The sequence below is a fragment of the Miscanthus floridulus genome, chromosome 14, assembly GCF_019320115.1.
Source record: "Miscanthus floridulus cultivar M001 chromosome 14, ASM1932011v1, whole genome shotgun sequence".
In the NCBI taxonomy this organism is placed as follows: domain Eukaryota; kingdom Viridiplantae; phylum Streptophyta; class Magnoliopsida; order Poales; family Poaceae; genus Miscanthus; species Miscanthus floridulus.
Window position 1 is genome coordinate 28,100,867 of NC_089593.1, and position 24,874 is coordinate 28,125,740.

At 40.4% G+C, this 24,874-nt stretch overlaps 1 non-coding gene across 1 annotated transcript; it reads left to right on the top strand.

The window, feature by feature from the left end:
- The first annotated feature begins 6,911 nt into the window (after positions 1 to 6,911).
- LOC136506269 (small nucleolar RNA R71) lies at positions 6,912 to 7,021 on the top strand. Its single transcript, XR_010771492.1, has one exon. It is a non-coding gene; the product is annotated as a small nucleolar RNA R71 (small nucleolar RNA).
- Positions 7,022 to 24,874: the final 17,853 nt, after the last annotated feature.

Consider the following 24,874-nt stretch of genomic DNA (forward strand, 5'->3'; position numbering starts at 1 on the left):
CAGAAGTCTCGGGTGTTGTGGTGGCTAAGAGTGCAGATGCAGTGCGTATCTGAGAGTGTGAGAAGGCAAGCATAGAGAAGGTTTGAAACCAATGGCATTGGGGGACCTTGCGCTAAATAGTCCGTGTGAGTAGCGGTTTGCCTCCCCCAAACTGTGTGGAAGACTATGCTCTCTAGGTTGATGGTATTAGGGTTTCTTTTCTCTATCGTATTGAATGTCAAGCCAACTGAGATATCTGTTATGGTCGCCGGCCTCCAACGACCAACGGTGGACCGGCGGTCAAAATTCAATGTGACCGTTGAGCAATGTCCCAACTTCCAACATCATCCCATATCACCATTACTTACATCGGGAGAAGCCAAAGCGAGGCTCACCCACTGCTCTCTGAAACCACCCCTCTTCCTTGTTCATCCCCTTCTTCCATCCAACTACAAATATATTGGTAGACTCAAGGGAAATGTGCCACTAAGATTGTGGGAGACGTGCGGGTAGTTGTAGTTCTAGTCGCTGAACACTAATATCCGGTGCTACTGCCACCCGGCGGCTGCCATCGTCTGAACGAGCTACACGGCAAGCAATGTACACTATTAGTACGTAGACATGTAGTACTGTAATTGATGATCGATCACGAGCACAAGCTTTGCACCCAGACGACGTGCATACGTGCACAATCACTTTGCTTACCTCCATTGCGCCTCATCGGTGGCTAGCAAGATGACTGAGGGAGCTACGAGGGGCGAAGTAGTCAAGACTCAAGACAAAGGGATGTCCATTGGCTTCCTTACGGCATACACCCAACTCTTTCGATCGTGGCTTCCTTGCCAAGCACACACCAGAGCTATTGGTAGAGACCGGCAAAAGAATAGCGTTGCGAGTGGGGATCACATGTATTTATGTAGTTGTGTAGGGGGGCATCTTGTCATGTTGACTACTATGATGGCTTGGTCACGATAGCAATAGTGGGGTCCACTCAGCGGTCTGTGCCTTTGCTAGGGAAAACTTGGGAGAGGGGCAGGGGTTAGCCAAAGGCGATGCGTTAGTTTGTGGCGTGACTTGGAGGGGCTCTCCCCTAGTTAAAGCGAACTTGAACTACTTACCGCATCAACTGGAGAAGTGAAAGGTACCTACAACCTGTTTGGCAGGGCTCCTCTCCGGCTTTGGTTCTGGCTTCTCCAGAGGAGCCCTGCCAAATGTTTTCCTAGAAGAGCTGTTTCTCTAAAACGTCTTCTGGCTTTAACTTCAGTAAGCTATGTCTTCTATTGTTCAATTCTGGGGATATTACTAAGGGAAACACAAGTAGAGTATGTTTCCTATAGTAACTAAATCCTGCTAGGCCTACAAATGGGAGGTGGACTATAGAGGATTCAATGAGGCTATTAGAGTTACCCTCGTGAGCTACCACCAATCCAGAATATAGGGTACATCTATGAGTAACCGAGTCTAAGCACAATAATTACGCTACGAATACTACTTTAACCCAGGAATCACAAGGATTAAAGTACTAAAAAGAGTCATAAACCTGAAGAACAATATAAACACGTGACTTCCTTGAATTAGAAGTTGATTACTGTTGGTATTTATTAACGTGTCACTTGTTTTAAGTAGTCACCCTATGTTGTTTACATTCCTTAGCATCTTTTACTTGGTTGTCATCACTAGTGTTGGTGCCAGAAATGCTTGTTGGTACTACCTAGTGCCACTTTTAGAATGACACGAACAAGTACTTTAATATTTCATGTAACTAGAAAGAATATATATAAATGAAATGAATCTGCAAGCGCATAGATAATATACCATTGTAGCACTTTATCCGAGAGTATTCCAGGTATCGTTATTTATATTTTTACCACAGGGAAGGTCTGACACGAACATGTATTGATAACTTATACTATTGATGAAGAAATAAACCATAATCAATATTCTACTCACAACAGGGGTAAGTCATACGATAAATTATGTATATGATAAGCATGGATTAATGATAAGCATGGATTAATGATAAATCACTCATAGTACACCTTTCTATGACATTAGCATGGTTAAGTAGAATATTAGAAAAATAATTTCTAAGTCATTCTTAATTATAAGTCAAAGCTTACATTGATTAGTGCAATTACACCTAGTAGTCATGGCTAAGGTCATCTTTATATCTACACATAAGGGATATTACTAAGGAAGATTAAGAACAGAGCTTGTTCTTCCTTCATAACTAGACCCTACTTGCACCTATATTCAGGGAGTGGACTACAAAGGACTCAATGGGAGTGTCACATCCATGATCTACCATGTGACCCAAAATATAGGGTGTATTCATAGGTAAACAACATATAAGCACCACGCTTACACAATGTCGACCACTCACCCCGTGTACACCAGAGCGAGTACTATACGAACTTATGCATAAACATATTGATAAATTAGCTATACTAAGTATATAATCAGAGTAGACGATGAACATTATAATGAAGAACATGAATATGATGAATACTAATATTGTCATAACAATTGTAGCTAGCATATAAAGTAATGGAGATACAAAAGAGAGGGGGTGCAAATATTATACCAAACCATGCTTTTCACACGATCAGGAATCCAAGCGAAGCCTGCTTACCTCCCTCTAGACCTAGCCTAACTAGCTATGCCCTAGAATATGGTGGAACTCTAAGGATGATTAGGGTTTCTGTGTTCTCAAATGACTTATCAATTGGGGATGCCTCAGGGGGGTGGTAGGGGCTGATATATATAGGCTGGAGCATCAATACTAAGCCCTTGGATCAAACCAACTTAAAGGATGGTATAGATGCAACCTAGGAGGCAGTGGAGAACCGACATTGTGATGCGGAGGCTGACAGTGGGCCCTAGGGGCCAAGTGGCCTATAGGTGGCAGCCACTCAGGCTTCGCCTCGATATGGAGTCCTCTCGAGTCTTCTAGAGTCTTCTGGTGTCCATTTCACTGTGGATAAGCATGGTTAATTCCGACATGTAGGTCCACATTGACGGTTTTCTAGATAAATCCTACAGAAAATATAGATTCACCAAAACTCATGGAATTTGTTAGTTTAAACCTCTAGATCTTCGTTGGTGATTATATTTATGCCCTTATATATGTTATATTGATGATTTATAATGGTTGTTAACTACCATCAATAAACTCCCCCAAGCTTAACCTTTGCTAGTCCCTTAGCAAAGCTAAACTCAGTAAATGAATCAAGAGTTGCTTCAATGCTTTCACTCCTCAAAAGTACACATTGTTTCAGGCGGGCATCTTATTCATCTTTTCTTTTTTTCAGGTGGGCATCTAAGTACCCATTGTTTTAAATATCTTGGACACTTGTCCATTTTTTCATCTCTTTTTCTTTTTTTAACGAATAACTTTTGCATAGCCCCATGTCTCTTTTCTGCAACAAAACCTTTGAGAGATAGTAACAAGAACTTGGAGCATTTATTTGGTGGATGTCCTATCAAGAATATTTTTTTGTATTTTCTCCCAATGTAGGAGTAAAATATTTTTGGGTGGATCTAGATGGAATGGCATGTTGTTGTGCTTACCCCCAGTGTAGGAGTTAGTGCATATTTGGGTGGTGTGTGCGTGATCTTGATTTTAAGAGCATCACAAACCTCTCATAAGGGTCAACAAAGCTTAACTAAACTCAATGCAAAACAAGCAACATATATGTTGAAGTTTTTCTAATCTAAATACCATGTATGGCTTTGGTAGGAATTTAAGCTTTGTCATACAGGAGCTCATCATGTAGGATTTTCATATTTTTCTAAAGATAAATCTCTAGAAATTTAGTGTTACTTGGAACAAGATAAACAACAGCTTAGACCTTCTCATATCATATCCGTCAATTACCTAGACTTAGATCAAGCATATGCTATCCACGAGTTCCAAGTTTAGAGTAAATTCTTATATCAAACAGTCGTATCCCAAACTCGGGAGAATTCAAGGCTGAAAACTAGTTACTTAAAAGGAATTAAAATAGAGCAACTATTCATCATTTCCATTACAAGAGATTATCCTCAGAGTTACTTAAAAATAGAAAACTAGACACCCACTTTTTATTTTGTTTTCATTTTTAAGATCACACCTTACTATTATATATATAGCTAGTACAAATATAAATTTCTATTTTGCTTTTAGTTTGTCATGCATCTTTTTATGACTTAGAAATAATAGAACAAAAGGGAAAGAAATACTTAGCTAGATGCATGGGGGATGCTCCTCCCCCAAGCTAGATTTTGTCATGGTTGAATGTTGAAGTTGAATGATCCTTCTTAGAGCGGGTTCGCCAACAAATGTCCTTCTCATCTATCCAGAAGTTGATTCAGGAAGATGTACTTCGGATGGAGTGAAGACAACCAGGTGAACTTGCTCTTGATCTCAAGTGTCATCTTGTAAAATACCAACAAGAACACCAAAACTTGTGGCATGATTTAGGATAAGGAGTTAGCGGTAAGCCATTCAGAGATTCATTGTTCTTGTAAGTTTAGATAGATTTTTTGGTGATAGAATTTTAACAGGATGTCTTTCTAATATCTTTTTGGATTTTCCATTTTTATATGCATGCAAGAAATATGTATGTATGCCATTTTTATTTTTTATGCCACCACGGTGAATACTCCCTTGGGCTTTTAGACACTGAGAAAATTTTCACATGGGGCTTTAGGCTTTAATGATGCAATGATGCAATTTTTATTTTCTTTTTACTAATGCAATACTAAATGCAGAAGAGTAAATATGCTAAAAGTGAAAAATAATCCATGCAATGCTAGAAAGTAAATATGGATAACTACCGATGTTATCTCCCGGCGAGGGTTTGGAATTTTGAGTCCTCCGGACAGGACTTTACTAGAGAAAAACCCTTTATTCTTTGGGTGGATCATCTAGTCTCAGCGATGGAGACCCAGATGGTTGCACATCTTGTGATGGTTTCTCTAATGGTGATGTCACCTTCTCCTTCCACACCTACTTGGTCTATGGACTTGACTTAGGCAGAGTAGGTTTCTTAGGTTCTTCATCTTCTTCCCATTCATTCTTTGGGAGTTGATTCTTTTGGTTTTAGGATGATCGACATATCCTCCTATAGCGGCTCTTTTTCGGCTATTCATAAGTGGTATAACTATTGAAATAACAATATAACTTTTCTCCAGGGAATTGGAAGTGGACTTGTCTAGATCTAACGTAGATGATCATGTTGGTAGTGTTGAGGAACGGTCTTCCCAATATGATAGGTGTATCGTCTTCTTCTCCACCCATGTCTAGAACTATGAAGTTGGCAAGGGCAAACTGATCGTGTATTCTTACCATGACATATTTTGCTATTCCCTCTAAAAATCAGATTTATTGGTCCACCATCTGCAATTGCATATATGTAGGAAACAAAGGTTCATCACTTAATAAATATTCATACGTTACCTTGAACATTATGTTGACACCCGATCCAATGTCACAGAAGGTCTTATGGAAGCTTCTTTGTCCAATGGTACACTCGATCATTGGTACACCTAGATCATCCTTCTTAGCAACGAGGTGGTCGTACTCTGATCTGAGTGTGTTGATCATGTTGACTAACTCTTCTTGTGATTGCCTGGCCTTGTTCTTCCTCCTTCTGTTGTTTTTCTTCTTGGTCATTGTTGTCTCTTCGGGCAGGTATGGTGTTTGTGGATGTCCAGGAGATTGCAAAAATATGATTCTTGAAAGAAAACTTCTCCTTTTTATCCTTGATTGTGAAACAGATCTTGGCTCTATCTGCATAGATGATGGCTTTTACGATGCTTAGGAAAGGTTGGCCCAAAATAATGGGTGCCCTTATGTCTCTACCTGTTTCCAAAACCACAAAATCTACGGGAACATATGATTGTCCCACTCGAACAATAGCGTCTTCAATAACTCCCTTGGGGTAGCAGAGTGACTTATCTGCAAGCTGCAAACACATATTTATGTAGAACAAAGTATCTCCATTAATTTTATCATAGATTACCTTAGGCATGATGTTGACACTTGCTCCAAAGTCATAGACAACTTCTTGGAAAATGTGCGGTCTAATGGCGATGGGGATGACAGGTCTTCCTAGATCGCTCTTCTTTTCCAGCAAGGTATAATCTATCCACCTTCCCGTCGATGGTTGTATACAGTAGTACACTGCATTATGAATATTGACAAGATTTGTAGTTTCTAGATATTTTGGTTGCCCCGAAATCTTACCTTTGTCGGACGGAGGAACAACAGCTGCCAGTTGAGCTATTTGTGATTCTACCATTTTATTAAAGCTATGCTGGTTCTTAATGGTAGAAGCAAAGCTATCCATTCTATTATTTATGTTCTCTAGAATTTTATCATTGGTAGCTACCTTACTAGATAATTCCTCCATAAGTTTAGATTGGTCAGCAATTAATTTTCTCAAGGGTGGTTGACTAAAATTGTTAAAATTATTACCTTGATAGTTACCTTGGTAATTACCTTAGTAGTTTGGTCTCTATTGTTGATTCCATACTTGATTCTGTTGAGGACAAGAGTAGTATTGTTGATAAAGTTCACATTCGCATGAATTTTAGGGCAGTTGCTCCCTAAATGTCCAGTGTTTCCACACTCTTCACACGTCATGCGGTAATCATGAATATGCATGACTTCTTGCTTCTCATTGGCTCGATCTTTGAGCTTCTTCATCAGCAGATCCATCTTGATAGATAGCATGTCTACCTCCTTTAGTTGATGCATACCTCCACCTCTCTTGCGGGTCTGAAGATGTTCATCATTCCAACCTTGGTTGGAGGCCATCTTCTCCACAAGAGCTGTTGCGGCTGGTATGGTGAGTGACAGGAAGGCACCTCCAACAGCAGTATCCATAGTCTCACGGGTACTATTGGTCAACCTATGGTAAAAGGTCTGCATGAGTAGCTAATTCTCCATCCCAAGATGGGGATATTCTGATATGTAATCTTGAAAGCGTTCCCAAGCCTCAAGGACAGATTCATCATGTTGTTGCTGAAAAGCTTGAGATTCTTCCACGTGTAGCATTGGTCTTGCCTATGGGAAAGAACTTTGCTAGGAAGACAGTGCAGCAGTTATCCCATGTAGTATTTCTATCTTTGTTGGCGTAGAACCATTACTTTGCCTTCCCCAAGAGTGAGAATGGGATGAGGCGAAGTAATATGGCATCTTGGGTTACTCCTTTGATGGTGAAAGTTCTACAGATCTCTAGAAAGTGTTGGAGATGTGCACTCGCATCTTCATGCGCCTTTCCACAAAACTAGCTTGTTTGCACCATGTTGATGAGGGCTGGCTTGAGCTCGAATCCATTGTATCCAATATTGACTATTGGTCCAGTACGAATGTTGGTTGTAGTAGGAGCAGAGAATTCACACAAAGTCCTGTTAGTCATGGCTTCAAATTCAGGTGATAAGCTTCGCCTTATATGGTTGTCATCCAACTCTAAAGCTAAAACTTTCTTGAGTTTAGCCTTAGTTCTCTTGAGTAATGCTTCTGGATCATCAATGTAGTTTGTCGGAAGGTCAAAACCAGTCATACATTATTCTACATAAGATACACAAGTAGATAAAACAAGCGTAATCCTACTTGAGCAGACGTCAATGGTTTTCTTGATCACATCAATGAGTATAAGTTTATCAATACTTCCTTTGCCTAGCTATCTTCCCTGGCAACGGCACCAAAAATGCTTGTTAGTATTTATTAACGTGCCACTTGTTTTAAGTAGTCACCCTATGTTGTTTATATTCCTTAGCATCTTTTACTAGGTTGTCATCCCTAGTGTTGGTGCCAGAAATGCTTGTTGGTACTACCTAGTGTCACTTTTAGAATGACACTAAAAAGTACTTTAATATTTCATGTGACTAGAAAGAATATATATAAATGAAAGGAATCTGCAAGTGCATAGATAATATATCATTATAGCACTTTATCCGAGAGTATTCCAGGTATCGTTATTTATACTTTTACCACAGGGAAGATCTGGCATAGACATGTATTGATAACTTATACTATTGATGGAGAAATAAACCATAACTAATATTCTACTCACAACAGGGGTAAGTCATAGGATAAATTATGTATATGATAAGTATGGATTAATGATAAATCACTCAGAGTACTCCTTTCTATGGTATTAGCATGGTTAAGTAAAATATTAGAGGAATAATTCCTAAGTCATTCTTAATTATAAGTCAAAGCATGCATTGATTAGTACAATTACACCTAGTAGTCATAGCTAAGGTCATCTTTATATCTACACATAAGGGATATTACTAAGGAAGATTAAGAACAAAGCTTGTTCTTCCTTCGTAATCGGACCCTACTTGCATCTATATTCAGGGAGTGGACTACAAAGGACTCAATGGGGGTGTCATATCCACGATCTACCACATGACCTAGAATATAGGATGTATCAGCAGGTAAACAACGTATAAGCACCACGCTTACACAATGTCGACCACTCACCCCATGTACACAAGAGCGAGTGTTATACGAACTTATGTATAAACATATTGATAAACTAGCTATACTAAGTATATAATCAAAGTAGACGATGAACATTATAATGAAGAACATAAATAAGATGAATACTAATATTATCATAACAATTGTAGCTAGCATATAAAAGTAATGGAGATACAAAAGAAAGGGGTACAAAGATTATACCAAACCATGCTCTTGACACGATCAGGAATCCAAACAAAACCTGCTTGCCTCCCTCTAGACCTAGCCTAACTAGCTATGCCCTAGAATATGATGGAGTTCTGAGGATAATTAGGGTTTCTATGTTCTCAAATGACTTATCAATTTGGGATGACTCAGGGGGGTGGTTGGGGCTAATATATATAGGCCGAAGCATCAATCCTGAGCCCTTGGATCAAACCGACTTAAAAGATGGCGTAGATGCAACCTAGAAGGCAGTGGAGAACTGACATTGTGATGCGGAGGCCAACAGTGGGCCCTAGGGGCCAGGTGGCCTATAGGTGGCAGCCACTCGGGCTTTGCCTCGGTATGGAGTCCTCTCGAGTCTTCTAGAGTTTTCTAGTGTCTGTTTCACTGTGGATAAGCACGATTAATTCTGACATGTAGGTCCACCTTGACGGTTTTCTAGATAAATCCTGCAGAAAATATAGATTCACCAAAACTCGTAGAATTTGTTACTTTAAACCCCTAGACCTTCGTTGGTGATTATATTTATGCCCTTATATATGTTATATTGATGGTTTATAATGGTTGTTAACTGTCATCAACAATTACTAGAGAAATCTCAGAAGCAAGCTCATGAAGAACTTGATTCCGCAAAGGTACAAGCCATAGAGAGAGCACTGACAGGCCGGTACTTCCTCCAAACTCTTCCCTCACACTCTATCTCTCTATTTCTAGTACAAGACTAGATCCTATTTAGGACTATTCTTCTCTTGATAGCTGGCTCTAATCCTGATGAGGAGGACATGAATTAGAGTTTTAGAATGGCCGCTGGGAGAGGTGTAGGGGCTGCTATATATAGGGGGAACAATCAATTCTGAGCCCTTGGATCAAATCGACTTAAAGCAGCGATGGAGATTGAACCCTAGAGGCGGTAGGAAATCGACATACGAAGGAGGGCTTGAGAGGTGGGACCACTGGTCTAGCTGACCTACAGGTGGGGCTAGCTAGCCCGACATGTCATGGTCTTGTGCTCTTCTTTCGTGGTTTGCCTTCTAGAGTCTTCTAGAATCTTCTTGAGTTGTTTTCTAATTAAACCCTACTAAAAATACCAATTCACCAAAACTCGTGGAGTTTGTTAGTTAAAACCCCTAGACCTATGTTTGGTGATGGAATTAAGTATATATGCAGGTTATGTTGATGGTTTATGATTGATATTAACGACCGTGAACAAGTAACCCTTGGGGAGGAGCCGTGCCAAACACCCTAAGCCTAACCATATGATTATGGTTGTGTCTGAATCCAGGGGCTAAAGTTTAGTCATGTCACATCGGATGTTCGGATGCTAATTAGGAGATCTAAACATGAGCTAATTATAAAACTAATTGCACAGGAGTATACTGATTAGCGAGATGAATCTATTAAGCCTAATTAATCCATAATTAGCAAATGTTTACTGTAGCATCACATTGTCAAATCATGGACTAATTGGACTTAATAGATTTGTCTTACAAATTAGCCTCAATATTTGTAATTAGCTTTGTAATTAGCCTATGTTTAATACTCCTAATTGGTATCCAATGATTCGATGTGACAGGGCTAAACTTTTGTCAAAGAAAACAAACACAACCTATATGAAAGTACAAAAAACTCAACATCAACTAACATTAGCAATCTCTTTGGGCAATTGGGATTGGGACCTGCAAAAAATAATCAGTAAACTATCAATGTTTGGTATGAATTCATATGGGAAAGGTTAAAGTGTGACCTATCGTGGACTCAGGTATTACGCGGCCCTGTTCATCTTCTACGTCATGCTCGCTCCTCTGTCTCTACATTCCTCACCCAACATTCTCCTCTCATCGTACTTGCCCCCGCCGCTAACCACCGCTTTAGCCCTAGCTTGCCAGAGCTCTGGCAAACCCTAGCGCCCATGGTGGCTGCCTTCTTCCCCTCACCCTCCGACCATGGCGCCTCTACCCCTTCCTGGCCTAGTCGCCATCGCCGCCGCCAGGGCCCCTAAGCCGCCCGACCTCCTTCTATACCTACCAGAGTTGGGAAGGAGAGGAGGAGAGACCGACAAGGTCAATGGAGCCATCGACATCATCTTCTTTGTCTCCGACGCGGGTGTGGTCACGGGTGTGGAAGGGGAAGGAAGGGAGGAGCTCAGGGGGAGGAGGCGAGCGTGAGGAGGGCAACGGGTCATGTGTTCCCCAATCGCGTGACCCATCATGTAGTAGAGTTTTTGAATTCAAATATGCATGCACAAACCAAAAGTGACACCATGTTTAAACATTGAATGGCTCAATCAAAGGCATTAAAACCAGCAGGCTCCCTTGCATTGGCATACAACCATGACCATATGAAGATATGGTGCCGCAACTACTAACATCATTCGGACACTCTCACAAATGAGTTTTCCTCCACTCCAATGTGCAATGCCATTGGCATGTAACGTTGCCTGAACATGGCACATATTATTTGTTAGTTTGAGTGTTGAATCCTACGTGACAGAACTTGAGAATTGGAGGCTAAACTGAACCACAAGTTCATGATAAAAAAGGTCATGCTTCATGAATGTAATTTTTCTAACTATGAGATTTGTTCTAACCCCTCTGACCTAAAACAATGAAAATTTCAAGTCATCAATTCCTACCATGCATAATGACATGCGAGAGGAAATGTCAAATTGATTAAGACAAGATGGTGCCAAGACTTGATGCAAGAGCTCAATCTTGACCTCAAGCCTTCATGATAACACTACCGCATCTCCCCAACCTATGCTATCAGAGGGAGCACAGGTACAGTCACACTGCACGAGGACCCACCGACACTTGCCCACTTTGGCATTGCAACCAGAGATGAATTGATGCAGCACTTTGAAGTATGTAAATTTTCATTTTCAAAAGTAGTTACATGGATCAAGAGAAGGGTTGATTACATATTGAAAGCATGGATGGTTAATGAAATTGATTGTGGACCAGGTCCAAGTAATCCTAAGTTCCTAATGTCCTAAACAAAAACATCATGACACTTTTGGCACAAGGAAAGAAAGTCCAAATCTGACACATTTTGGAAGTTGGATTTCAGACTACAGAACTACCCATGCGAATGTCACCATTGGTTCTTGACTCCAATTGGGACATTCTAGTACTATGAAAAGGTTATCAACTCTACTTTCCAATGGATTTACACTCATCTTCGTATCTTATCAGATTCGGATGCAATCGTCGTTTTCATAATGAGACCTTTCAACCAACAGTGTTGTGTCACCATAATTTGGTCTGATGGCCTGTGCATCATGTTGGGTCCATTAGGGACACACCGTAGCTAGGGCTGGAGCACAATCCCAACACGTCGTTGGTCATCCTCCTATCTACTTATATGTGTCTAGACCTATCAAGAATAGATTAGTTTTTGTTTTGATGTAAGTTTAGCTCCTTCTACTTTCTTATAGACACATGTGCTAGCTAGACATCCGTCCTACTTGATTCAAAACCCTAACTTTGTGTGTATTAGATCTAAACCTTCATCTAGATTTGTAGTTTAGTTCTTGTTCTTCAATTACTTATAGGAATAACCCTACTAGTGTGGTAGAACCACCCTAATTATATGGCCCACGTGCACCTATCATTGTCTTAAAGACCTCTGACTGCTGCACACGAGAACCAGATAACTCTGGTAGTCTATCTGGTGTCCTTGAGGAACCCTGAATCATCCACATTGTACAACTCATACATGATCAATATGGAGTTACCACAATATGACAACATTTGGTACAAAAATATCATACATCAGAGTGCGAAAGATTTATAGAATTAGATTACAAAGCATGTTCAAGTCAAACCTCACTTAAGTTCAAATGGTGAGTAGATTAGTGGAAGCGACTTAGGTGAAACGTCTAAGGTGTAAGAGATAGCTAGATCATGTCAAGCCCACTGACATGACCTTGATTAACAACACTAGTCAGCACCTGCAACAGGGGTTAACAAACCCTGAGTACTTGAGGGTACTCAACAAGTCTTACCCGACCAAAAGAAAAGACTCCAAGGGCATGCTGGCTTAAAGAAAAGATTGAAGCAAGAAGTAACTTTTGTAGAAAAACATACTATGAGTGGATCCTTACTTTCAATGTTTTAGCTTCGCAGCAAGTCATTATCGTATCCAGTTTACACCTGATCTAAATCAATCACTTCATTAATCATCACATCTCATTTCATCTCATATCCATAAGTAACTATGTTTCCATGTAGAGTAGAGAATCCAGTCTCCATAACCGAGGAGCACGACGATTTGAATCAATTAGGCCTAGCTAGGGTTTCCTTACCACACGACATATGCAGGTCTCGATTTCGGACTTACATATATCAACCTTCACTCGAATCCTCCAAAATGAGAACCGGTCTGCGCTACCTAAGAGCATAGTATTCCACCTCCCTGTGCCACTCCTGGTGGATTCATAGGATGGGTACACGCTACTCTCACCATCTCCCACACCCAGTGCACAGTTGTCTTTTCACATAATGGAATAGCCGAGGCATCAGGCTTACCAGAGTATGTGGCCAGTATTGTAAAGTATCCACTCACAATAGGTCTTCAACGGTACGGTCCTTAATCGACACAGGTGGGGCACTACGTCAAGACTCCATTCTTGACGCAAGCAAAGAGTCCACCCGGTCTCAAATTAAATTCATATACATTATTAAACCTTAGGGCCTTCCTTGAGTATACGATCATAGCGAATGATGAACTCACCACTCGACTCTTATCGTAGTCTAAGCATCACTAAGCATAAGAGATATCAACCTACACATGCTACTGGGGTAACAACTAGGAATGCCTGAATAACAAGGTAATCATGCAACAGCGGTTATTCAACCAACTCCTATTTACTTAATGCACATCTCACTAGATTTTAAGTGAAATAAAGATTTATAAATACTAGAGAAGAATTTATGCTCTGAGGCTTGCCTGCATTGCAGAGAAGGTTAGTTCCACATAAGATCCACCATGGTGGATACACCTTCTCCGAAACTTGATCAACATGAATCTTCTCTCTCGTGCACTACACGTAATAAATGATGCTTTGCTTAACATGATGGAATGCATGCCATAGTGCATGATGAAGGACATATAAGTGCATAACAGAAGATAAACAAAGTTAAGAAAGTTGAGTACAACTTTCCTTCACAAAAAAACTAGGGTTATAACTATAAAAGCATTTTAGTTAATTAGCTATTAAGTTAATTAGTTGTTAACATGAAAAAGGATTAACTTAACATGTACTAGCACGATTAACATGAAAAGCATATACATAGCATAACCACTTACTCAACTATTGCATACAAGGAGCAATCAAGGCTTATATACATGCATCTATTAATTAAGCATTTCATTAAACCATTTTAATAATTATATAAACAAGTAGATTCAAAAGCATATCAAGCAACTAATTACATTGCCAAGGAACAATAGGGGTTTGAGTGTGTCCAAGGTCCACAAAAAATGTTCAAATACACCAAAGTCATTTAAATATTTTCCTAATTTATTTTAGTATTTATTAATCAAGGAAAAGGTATTTAAACACATTTAAATTAATTAACTAATTTAGAATTATCAAAACATTACCAAACTTTTTGTGAAGGCAGATATAAGCATGTAAATCATAAAAAAAGTTTCATGATAAAAGGATTATTAGTTTAGCTTATAAAAATCATGGAATGTATATTTATTAATTAAAAGAGGTAATTTTTAAGCATAGAAAAATTACTTAAATAGTCCATTTCATATTTTTGCCTAGGTAGAGTACAAGATAAAAGAGCTACACAACAATTTTCACAATTTTATCAAGCTCCAGGAATTAATTATGAAATAAACAAGATCAGCACATATTCACATTTTTTCTGAAAAAGAATAAAACAAAAACTGCACCAGAACTTCTTGCACCCACCTTTACTCTACCCACAGTCGCTGACGTGCGGGGCCCGGGGTCAAACTGACCCAGCCTGTCTTTGACCGCGGGTTGGGCGGTGGGTAAGGCACGGGTCTCACCGCTGGTGAGGTATCCGGCGACGGGAAGAACACAGGCGTGCTCCTCGCGACTATACGCATCGATCTAGGGTACCAGTTGAACCTCTACCGCACTATAGCTCACTCGACGGCGAGCATGGCGGCCAGCAACGCTCCGGCGAGACGCGGACTGCCAACGGTGAGTTCGCTGGCTACGGGAAGGGCGTATAAGCACTCTGGAAGACCTCACGCGTCGCTCCAGGGTATTGGTTGATCGATCGGGGCTTCGCAGCAAGCTTGGCCGTGGTTATGGCGGCTCGGCGGCGCGACGGCGGACCAGCGATGACAGCGTGGTAGCAATAAAACGGAGATGATATACACTACCAGAATATCACCTCGGTGACGCACAACCTTATGGTTGACGCGGAGAAGGAGCAGAGGCGGCTGCCGTCGTCGGGGGCGGCTGCGGCGGCGCGGACCGGCGGCGAGGACAGCGTTTCGGAGCGTCCGGTGGGTAAAAGATAAAACCGACGAAACTATGAGCATCACGGTAGCACAAGGAGTTTGAAACAGCAAACTTCATGGCGAGAGTAGCTCTGGAGGAGGCTGGCCACGGAGAGCTGCTTCACGGCGGTCATGGCGAGCCGCCGCGTCGAGATCGGCGCTCACGGGTGATTCTGATGGAGAGAGGGGGAACGAGTGGGTCGAGCGGATGATAAAGGACGAGGCTATGCTAGGAGAGCGAGAAATTGGACAGAGGGTGATCGAGCGCGGTGAATTTTGCCGGCGTGTCGAGATCACCGACGGCGAGCAGGGAAAGGGAAAAGAGGGGATGCCGGCGGCTCGGTCAGTTATAGGCGTGGGCGAGGCGTCCGCGGCTGCCAGAATCTGCTTGAGCTCCTCCACGCAAGCTGCTGCGTGCCGGGTGCGCGAGAAGCGGCGCGAAGAGGCGGCAAAATGGGCGGTGGCCGTCGGGGACGCTGCTGCGTGGCAGCTGCTTCCGGCGATACTGTAGAAGACTGAAAACCCCATCTTCAGCTCACTTGTCCTCCCGTTTTTGTGTATCAGCTCGGTCATCTCCTTTAACAAAACTTGTTCATCAACAGGAGATCTTCAACTTTGATTATAGGCTTGACCTCTAATTCTGACTAATTTGAGAGATCAAGGGTGAAGAACAGAGATAGGATGAAACTGAATTCAGAACTAAGTTAGGATTTTGAAAAGAAGTTTTGGGTTAGCAACTTTGAGCAATTAATTAGTGATCAACCATGAACCAAACACATCAACTATCTACACATTATCATAGATCAAACATTACACCAAGCAATGAAGCAAGGGTTGATCCAATTTTATTTATGAAAATTGTTTTAATAAATCACCAACAATTGAACTTAATAATTATTTTCATGGACAGGAAGAAATGGCTAAGTTTGAGAAACAATTATTGAATCCAATCTTTGAGATCAAATTTGAACATATTTAATTTGAAAACATTTCCCAACTTTGCTTCTATGTTAAAGAGCACATTTTAAACAACAAAGTTTATATGAACCAAATTTTAATTGTTTAATCAATTTCATATATATAAAATCACGAAGAACATTAAACACTATTATTGATATCATTTCAACATGTGAAACATATTATAAGCAACATATGAAACACTACAATGCAACATATGAAACATCACATATGCAACATGGACATGCTACTATTGAAACATAAAGAGCATTAATGAAACAATGCTCAGTGATTATGCATAATAATGCTTATGATCAAGTTTTAATTGCTTTTTAACATCTAGGATGTTACAAGTGGTTTGGTTGGTCAAGCCCCACAAGATCGTGAACAACCGTTGGAGTTGATGTATCAATCGCTAGAGTGCAACGTCTGTGGAAAGTTGTAGTCGTGTCATGAACATCACTCTAGTCAAAACCGAAGTTATCCTTCTCCATTGAAACATCATGACACACATACCCAAATGAAGTGATATAAATAGCATAAGTTCATTGGTGAGAGAATTTCTTTTTGCTGTTATTTTTGTATAATCTAGAAAAATAGCCAAAAAGATTGTAAATTTTCCATGATCCCATAGACATTTTTTCTAGTTTTATCGGTACTACTTATTTCGAGTTTGTTGAGTTTGGTTTACATCGGTCGAGTCAAGTTGCAGGTCTTAGAGTCCTAGACCTGTTCGGTCCAATAACTGGTCACATATGCCAGGTTGCCAGCTAATTACATTACCATGTTTATGTGTCCTGCATCCATGCACCACATCTGGATATCTGCTTTGGTAATTTCCTTCTGTCTCCTATTTTCCAGCTACCCCGTTCCATATGTTGACGTATATGTAATAATCTTTCTATTTTTCCTCCTCTATTTATGCGTGATCGGTGAAGCCTCAGGTCATTGACTGGGTGTCTTTTCTCATTTGGATCCCTAGCCCTCTTTTGAGTTACCTAGGTCTATTTAATATTTGTCTCAATTCCTATTCTTATCTTTTTCTGATTTGGATTAAGCTATTCAATTTACATCAAGAAAAATCCCGATGTATTTCAGTATCAAACAGAAGGGAAGTCAATATGGCAAGAACAGAGGAATCAAGCTGAATTAGACTTTTCATTGCCACCGTGCGTTCCACACAATCATGGATGCATGCCGTGACAGGATGGACAAAGAAAATTAACCACATTAACATTGAGGATAGGTAAGACATACAATTTTAACAGAAACATGCCTAAAATTAGAACACTAACACCCAAATCAGAGCATGAAATGAGTTCACATGTGGATAAAAATACCAGTGGAAAATGCTAGACTGCCAAAGATTCTCGTAACACAATCGTCACAGCGAGCTCCAAGCTTTAGCCTAACTACGAGTACTTCTGCTGAGCACAAACTCCTTTGTACTTTTGAATCAAAGAACAAAAAAAGTCCTTTCTACCTCTATCACCAATATATCACAATTTTCTCTACTTCCCTCCTATACAACATATAGGCATTCTTGTGGACGAAGGAACTACATACACATTCTCTCTCTTTGTCATAGTAACGGTTGCCATGCCCTGCATGTCAATGTATTGCTTCAGTTGATTAAAATACAGAAAGAGAACAACATATTTCAACAACTAAAATAGGTTGCATCACATGGTTCTCATTCTTGATATTGAACACATACATCATTCACTATGCACTGTTCTACCATAGCGTGTTCATACGATGCTATAATTTCCTTAGCTTGCACGTTTACAACTCTATTCACCTCCTCGCATAGAGCCTTAAGAATAGCTTCAACAGTTTGACCGTCATACGGTACTGATTGTTCATTGCTCCTCTTCAGCCTCCCAACAATTTTTTCTTTAACTTCAATATAGCTTTCCAAAAACTATAGTGTTCCAAAGAACCATAATATTAAAAATATGAATCTAAAATGTTTGTAGACAACTAATGGATAATTTGAACCAACTACAATACCAGGCCACCTTGAAGATTAGATAGGGAAACAAGAGACTCCTCTAACTCCCAACTATTACTAACACTACTACTACATTTGGGAAAGTGGAGAGGCTTGCTCCTTATGGTGTGTATTGAGAGCGAGGGGTACCCCTATTTATAGTCATTGGAGGTGGGCCCATGGATCCATGTGCTCTCCATCCCCCTCCATTAGATCAAACTATCATTAAATCAAGGGTGGAGATATGGATTAATGAGTAGTGTTTCTTTGCATGGAGGCATGCAAGAAGGTGGTGGAGTGAGGAGGGTGGTTCGGTGACCACCCCAATGACAGGTGGGACCACTCCCCTTGGCGGGGTGCTTCCTCCTCTCTTATAGTGTGGGTATTGATAAGGACATGACACCTTCAGATACAACCATTGATTATAAGGTGATCCCATTCCTACATTTGCATAATGATAAAACTAAGAATTGGCTGCTACCTAATATTGAAATATGCTTAGGAACAATGGTGGTGGTGATAGAGAATGGATATGCCATGAACAAGATCAATATCAAAGTGCAAGTCCATCAAAGTTGAACCTGCAGTGCGCGAAACAGCCTCCCGGAAGCAAGCTTTGTGGCTATTTTGTATGTCAATGGCTGAGAACCAATGGGTATTACTACAATTACCCTGAAGACGTAAGCCGATCTATCGAACCATATCATATGCATATGTTCATTAATATGAATCTAGCTAATTGTGCCCCTTTTGTTTCGTGCAGCATAAGTCATTTTTGGCTTCACGTAAAGTTGACCAAATGATATTCAAGAAGTTCAAATATGATTTCTGCAAGTTCTTGATGTGGGAGGTTGTTAAACCGGGGGGCTTATTCTTTGATCGTGACTCAGAGTATGCCACAGATCCCAAGTTTGTGTCTCTTCGCGCAACGAACATCCCTTCCTTCCATTTTTAGGCAGAAGCACAATTAATGTTAATTTGTAGTTTGTAATGTATTTGAAATTGTATTACAAATACTTTGTTGCTCATGTGTGTATTAGTTAACTAGTTCACTAGTATGTATATATGAAGTTAATTTGAATTAATTGCAACCAGCTCTGAAATTTGGTGTGAAAACATGATTTTAAATATGGTGGGAAATTTCGAATTGCAAAGGTTTGAAACTAATTTTCAGAGGCGGTTCAGTGAACTGCACTTGCAAATATATTTTCAGAGACGGTTGCATTGCCACATCCGTCCTTGATAAAAACATTTTCAAGGACGGTTGCAATGCAGCAACCGCCACTGAAAATGTATTTACAGGATTGGTGTGCTTACTGCAACGGCCCCTAGAAATGCTTTTCCATGGATGATTAAATGACTGATGCTATAAACGCTCTATCTTTATAATCGGTGGCATTATAGCGGTTTGTCAAACGACCGCCCCTGAAAACCTATTTTAACCACCTCTAGAAATCTGTTTTTGTACTAGTGGTTTTAATAGAAACACAAATAGATTTTTTTTGGAATAAGCACGTAAACATATTGATCCGTACACAAGTGTGTGTGCCACATAGAATAAAGAATTTTGCTTTGGCACATGAATCAAAAGCATCATCAATTCTGAGCGAAGCGAAGGTAGCGCAATAGCAAGTTTGCAATGAATAAATTGCCAAGCCAATTGTGTGAAGAGTGAGCCTTGGGCAGTAAAGTTCATTACCTTTAATGAGGTATAAAACCTATAAAATAGAGTTCCTTTATTGAAGGGTTAATACAAGTGCTAGATCGTTTCAAATTGCTCATCAAAGCTACATAGTACACAACTAGAATTTTAGACTTCCAGTAAGGTGGGCTTCTCATAGTGTTTTAGCATTCAAAATTTAGTATAAATTTTCCGTACTAAATGCCTTCTAGTAAGATTATCATGTGCTATGACTAGTGGTAGTGTTTTATTACTACTTAAAAACACTAGGAGAAGTCCACCATTTTGATAGGGGTAGTAATAACTTCACAAAGGTGAATCATTATTGCGAGGATCGATTTTGATATGAAGTACAGTATGTGTCCAAATAAATGTTACTTCTTTCCAAATTGTAAGTCACTCTGTAGCTTATTACGTATCAAAAGTTGTCTAGAATAACTTGCTGTAACACCCAAAAATTTTATTCTTTTAAAATAAGTAAATTTGATTTAATTATGTTATTATGTGTGCATTCAAATATAGGAAATTAATAATTTTTGGAAAATTAAAATCAAATATAAGGTTAGTAACCTTTTGATGCATACATGCTACTGCACCTTTATTTTTGCAATGATTGGTTTTGATCAAATTTGAATTTGGATACAAAATCAATTTGAAAATGGTTTGCTAAAACTCTAGAAAATAAAAAGAAAAAAAGGAAATTCATTTCTCCTCTCCCTTCTTTATTTCGTCCCGCTGGCCTTTTCCTCCGCACCAGCCTAGCCTCGCGCGGCCTACATCGCCGGCCCGCTCGCCTTCCCCCTTTCCCCCCTTCCCCATTTTCTTCCTGGGCTGGCCCAGCTCGGCTGGCAACCGCCGCTGCCGCGCCCCTTCCCCGCGCCTCAGCCGCTGCCCGATCAGGCCCACGCGTCAGCGCTATCCCCAACCTCCCGCGCGTCCTGCGTCCGCACCCGGTCAAGGCAAAACCACCACCGCGCCCACTTCGGTCGTGGGAGCATCCTCCCCCGCGCCCCAGCCTCTACAAAAGGGAGCTGAACGCGTAGCCGCCCACCCTGCTGCCTCCCGGCTCCAATTTCACGCTCGCCCGTGCACGAGCAACTGCCGCGCCGAAGAGCGCCGAGGTCCGCCGTCTGCCCTTCCGCGAGGACAGCCGTTCCTGAGCTGCCTCCGCCTCCGTTTTTCCCGCGGTGAGACCCCCTTGCTTCCCTCTTTCTTCCCGTGCCATTTATTTCGAGTTTTGTGGCCTCTAGGGCCCTACCCGCGAGCGCCGACATGCTTCACGCCGCCGGCCATGGCCGCCACCACGCTAACTGTGTCCTCCGGCCGCCTTCTCGGCCTAGGCAAGTTCGCGTGCACCCCCTCTCTTCCCCGGTGCCCTCGGTTCTTTGAACCGTGGCTCGTAGACCCCAACCCGCGCGCGCCGGTGACCTCCTTGCCTCCGGCCATGGTGCCCCGCCGCCGGAAGCACTGTTCCCGGCCGTCGGCCTCCTTCTCTCTCCCCCATCTCTTTTCTCTGTCGTCCATCGCATGATCAATGGTCCAGAGAGGCCGATACCCCTTCGCGGGTAATTTTGCTAAAGAGACCCCCGAGTTTGGACAAATAGAACCCACAGTCCTCGGCCATTTTGATTAATTCCATATTTAATTTTATTTAAATTCAAAAATAGTTCCTTCTATTTACAGAAATGCCACTACACTGTTTTGCTCATAAAATCGTCGTTTTAGCTCCGAATTGACCCGTTCAAATTGCGTTAGATTCGTAATAAAGTTCTCTACATGTTAGTACCACTATTAACCATGTTTGCAACTTTTAAATTTCATGGTTAAGTTTAATTAAATAAATTGCTATAGGAAATCCCGTTTAATTCATAACTTTCGCGTTTTAGCTCCGATTTTCGTGAACTTCACGTTGACGTGATCGTAGCGAGACGTAGATTCTTTTCATAAACATTTTATTTTGTTTTCTATACTGCTGGTGTACTGTTCTAATAATAGGTTTGTTTGCTTTGCATGAATGTTCCTGAAATATTGTATGTTGCCGTGTTGGCCGTGTTCAGACAGTGAAGAGAACGTTAGAGATCAAGAGTTCTTTGACGACCAGTAGGACCAGCAGGAGTTTACTAACCAAGGCAAGTATAGCATGGGATCTACCTTGATGCCTATTCACATTTATTAATTACTCATTTGCATGTGTCTAATTTTAATACCCATAAGGACATCCTAGTGATTGATTATCCTGTTCCTTGTTCTCCTATGGGTTATATGCATATAGGTAGTTTGCTAGCGCTCAAAGTAACTATACATGATCTACATAATGAAATAATGGTTCTATGGAACGAAAAGGTAAAATTGACTTTTAAACAACTGAATTATAGGGTGAAGGAGCAAATGACTTTCGATCATGATGCTCTTGGCCCTCCATAAGGACTTATCTGTCGGCAAAAGCTGGGATTGATAGTACAACCGTGAGGGTCACATGGCTCTGACTTTAGCTTAGTAATAGGACCTTTTCTAGCTTGTTAGAGGTTACCTTTATGGCGTAAAAGGGGCTTACCACGTTGGGTATAGGACTGCCCCTGTTCTTATGTGTATAATCGCGAAAGGATTTGTGTCATAGGAAAGGGGGGTTCCTACATCTGCCTGCCGAGGAAGCCTAGCGGCCCTAACTTGTTAGAGAAACCTATAAAATGGCTTCATAGTGTACCCTGCACGCTCATATTGGCAGTGATATAGGAGTAATTAACCTGGGCATATGGGAATCACGACTCGCGGTGAATGTGCACAACCTCTGTAGAGGGTTACAAATTGTTATAACAGCCGTGCTCACGGTCACGAGCGGTCCGAAAAACTCACGGAATAAATGGTTAATTATTGTTGTTCATTTATGATGTTCTATGATGATAATATGATACAAATGATTCTGCTATCTGATTATGTGGGATTAATTGGGGCTTAAGCATAACTTGATAATAGTTGATGATAAAATCTTGACTCGCTAAAAGTGCTAACTACAGTAAACCAGCGTCAACCTTTTTGAGTTTTCATAACCACATGTTATCTTGTTAAGTACGGGAAGTACTTACGCTTGTTTACTTTCTATATTTGGATAAAAATCCCGGATGGGTAACAGATGTCAACGAGTATGAGGATTTTTCTGAAGACTATTAGGCTTGTGGTCAACCAGTTGACCGTCCCTGTGTTGAAACTTCTATGAGAGAGTTATCTTTTTATTTTCCGTTGTGTTGTGTAAGACTATGTTATGGTATTAATTGTGATGTAAGACACACTGTGATGATACTTTTGTAATTTATCAACTTATGTGTGTGACTGATCCCTGGACACACATGAATTTAGTGCATTCAATTTTATCCTTAAAATTGGGTGTGACACTCAATTTGGAATGGAAGTAGTACCTTACATGAAGGTTGGAGACCTACATTTAAATAGAACTATATTCTAACGAAAGGTTAGTTTAGGGTCATGTTAGCACGGTATGATTTCAATGTTCACGACATCAGAGAATTGCCACTTGGACCAAGCACATGAGATCAAATTGTTGCACACAAAGGATTTCAGAACCTGGATTAGATGAAATAGGTTCATAGGGCGAGTGTCCCAAGACACAAAATTAAATTTGAGTACGATGGGGTAAAAACACATTTGATTAATACAGGAACCGAATGTTCGCATGAACATACCACTGTCGCTTTTATCGGACCAAAGATTAGAAAATTTTTGAAAGAGTACAGGTTCAAAACCTGCAACAAAATAGCTCAATCGGCTTATGTATTAGTCGCTAGCATCAAGCAATCATAATTCACTTTCTTCGTTCCAAATTATAAGATGTTTTGGTATTTCTTGATATATATAGTAAATATTTAGACATAACTTATATCTAGATATGTAGCAAAAACTATGAATTTAGAAAAGTCAAAGCGTCGTATAATTTAAAACATCGCAAAAAAGGTAATATGCATTAATGGATCACTGCCTAAGGCCATGTTCACTTTGCGGAAAAGCCATGGTTGAAAGTATTATTCGTTGATTTGTTGTGAGAGAAAAACACTGTTCGTTCGCTGAAATAGTACGGTTTATAAGACTTGTGCACCTTAACCTATAGTAGTAGATGTCGCAAGGGACAAAATCCTTGGATAACTATTGCATCAAAGTAAACTGATCATTGGAGACTTTTCATACACAGGAGACACACGTAGAAAACCACAGATTTGAACGGAAGAGCTGGTCAGATGAGAATAGACTCCAAAACAAAAATGACCCTGGAAGTACGCAGCGCCTGCTGCCATGCATGGCAATCAAGAGAGACGGACTAGAATCAAATATTCTTGTGAAGCTATGCACCATCAAATCAAATCATCATATTAATTAACCCAAGATGGCGTAGGAGAGTAATTTCGTTTAAAGTAAAAGCATATATAATTAAGCTTTGTGGCGGAACACATTTACAAAACAGAAAGGGCGTGACAACGTGGCTTTACCACGCCAGGCATGATGATAGTACAACTAAAAATGTTGCTCCCTCCGTCCTAAAATAAATACACTATTGCATTTCAAAATATGTACTGGAATAGAGTCCTAAGATCCAGTTTTACATATGGACTACTCTCTCTGTTCAGAAAAGAATGTCAATCTTATTTTTTGAGTAGTCAAAGAAATCTCAAGTTTGACCAAATATATAGAAAATTATTAATATTTATGATATGTAAGATGCATCATGAAATATATTTTCATGATAAACTTATTTAAAAATATAAATGTTTATAATATTTTATATAAATCTAGTTAAAGTTTAAAAATTGTAACTAAGTTCAAAGGATGACATTCTTTTGGGGATGACGGAGCGTAGCCGGGAGCTACAGGCCTGTGAACCACCTTGAGATAGATCAAATAAAAAAGTTGCCATAAACAAAAGAAAAATTGACGGGAGCTTATCTTTCCGTGGAGAACTTGCATATTCTCACTGTCCAAAAATATTCACATTTCTAGGTTTTGATAGAGCAATTTAGTATACATGGCAAATGACACTGCTGCCTCTAGTTATGAACCCCGTGAAAAGTACATTTGACGTGTTTTG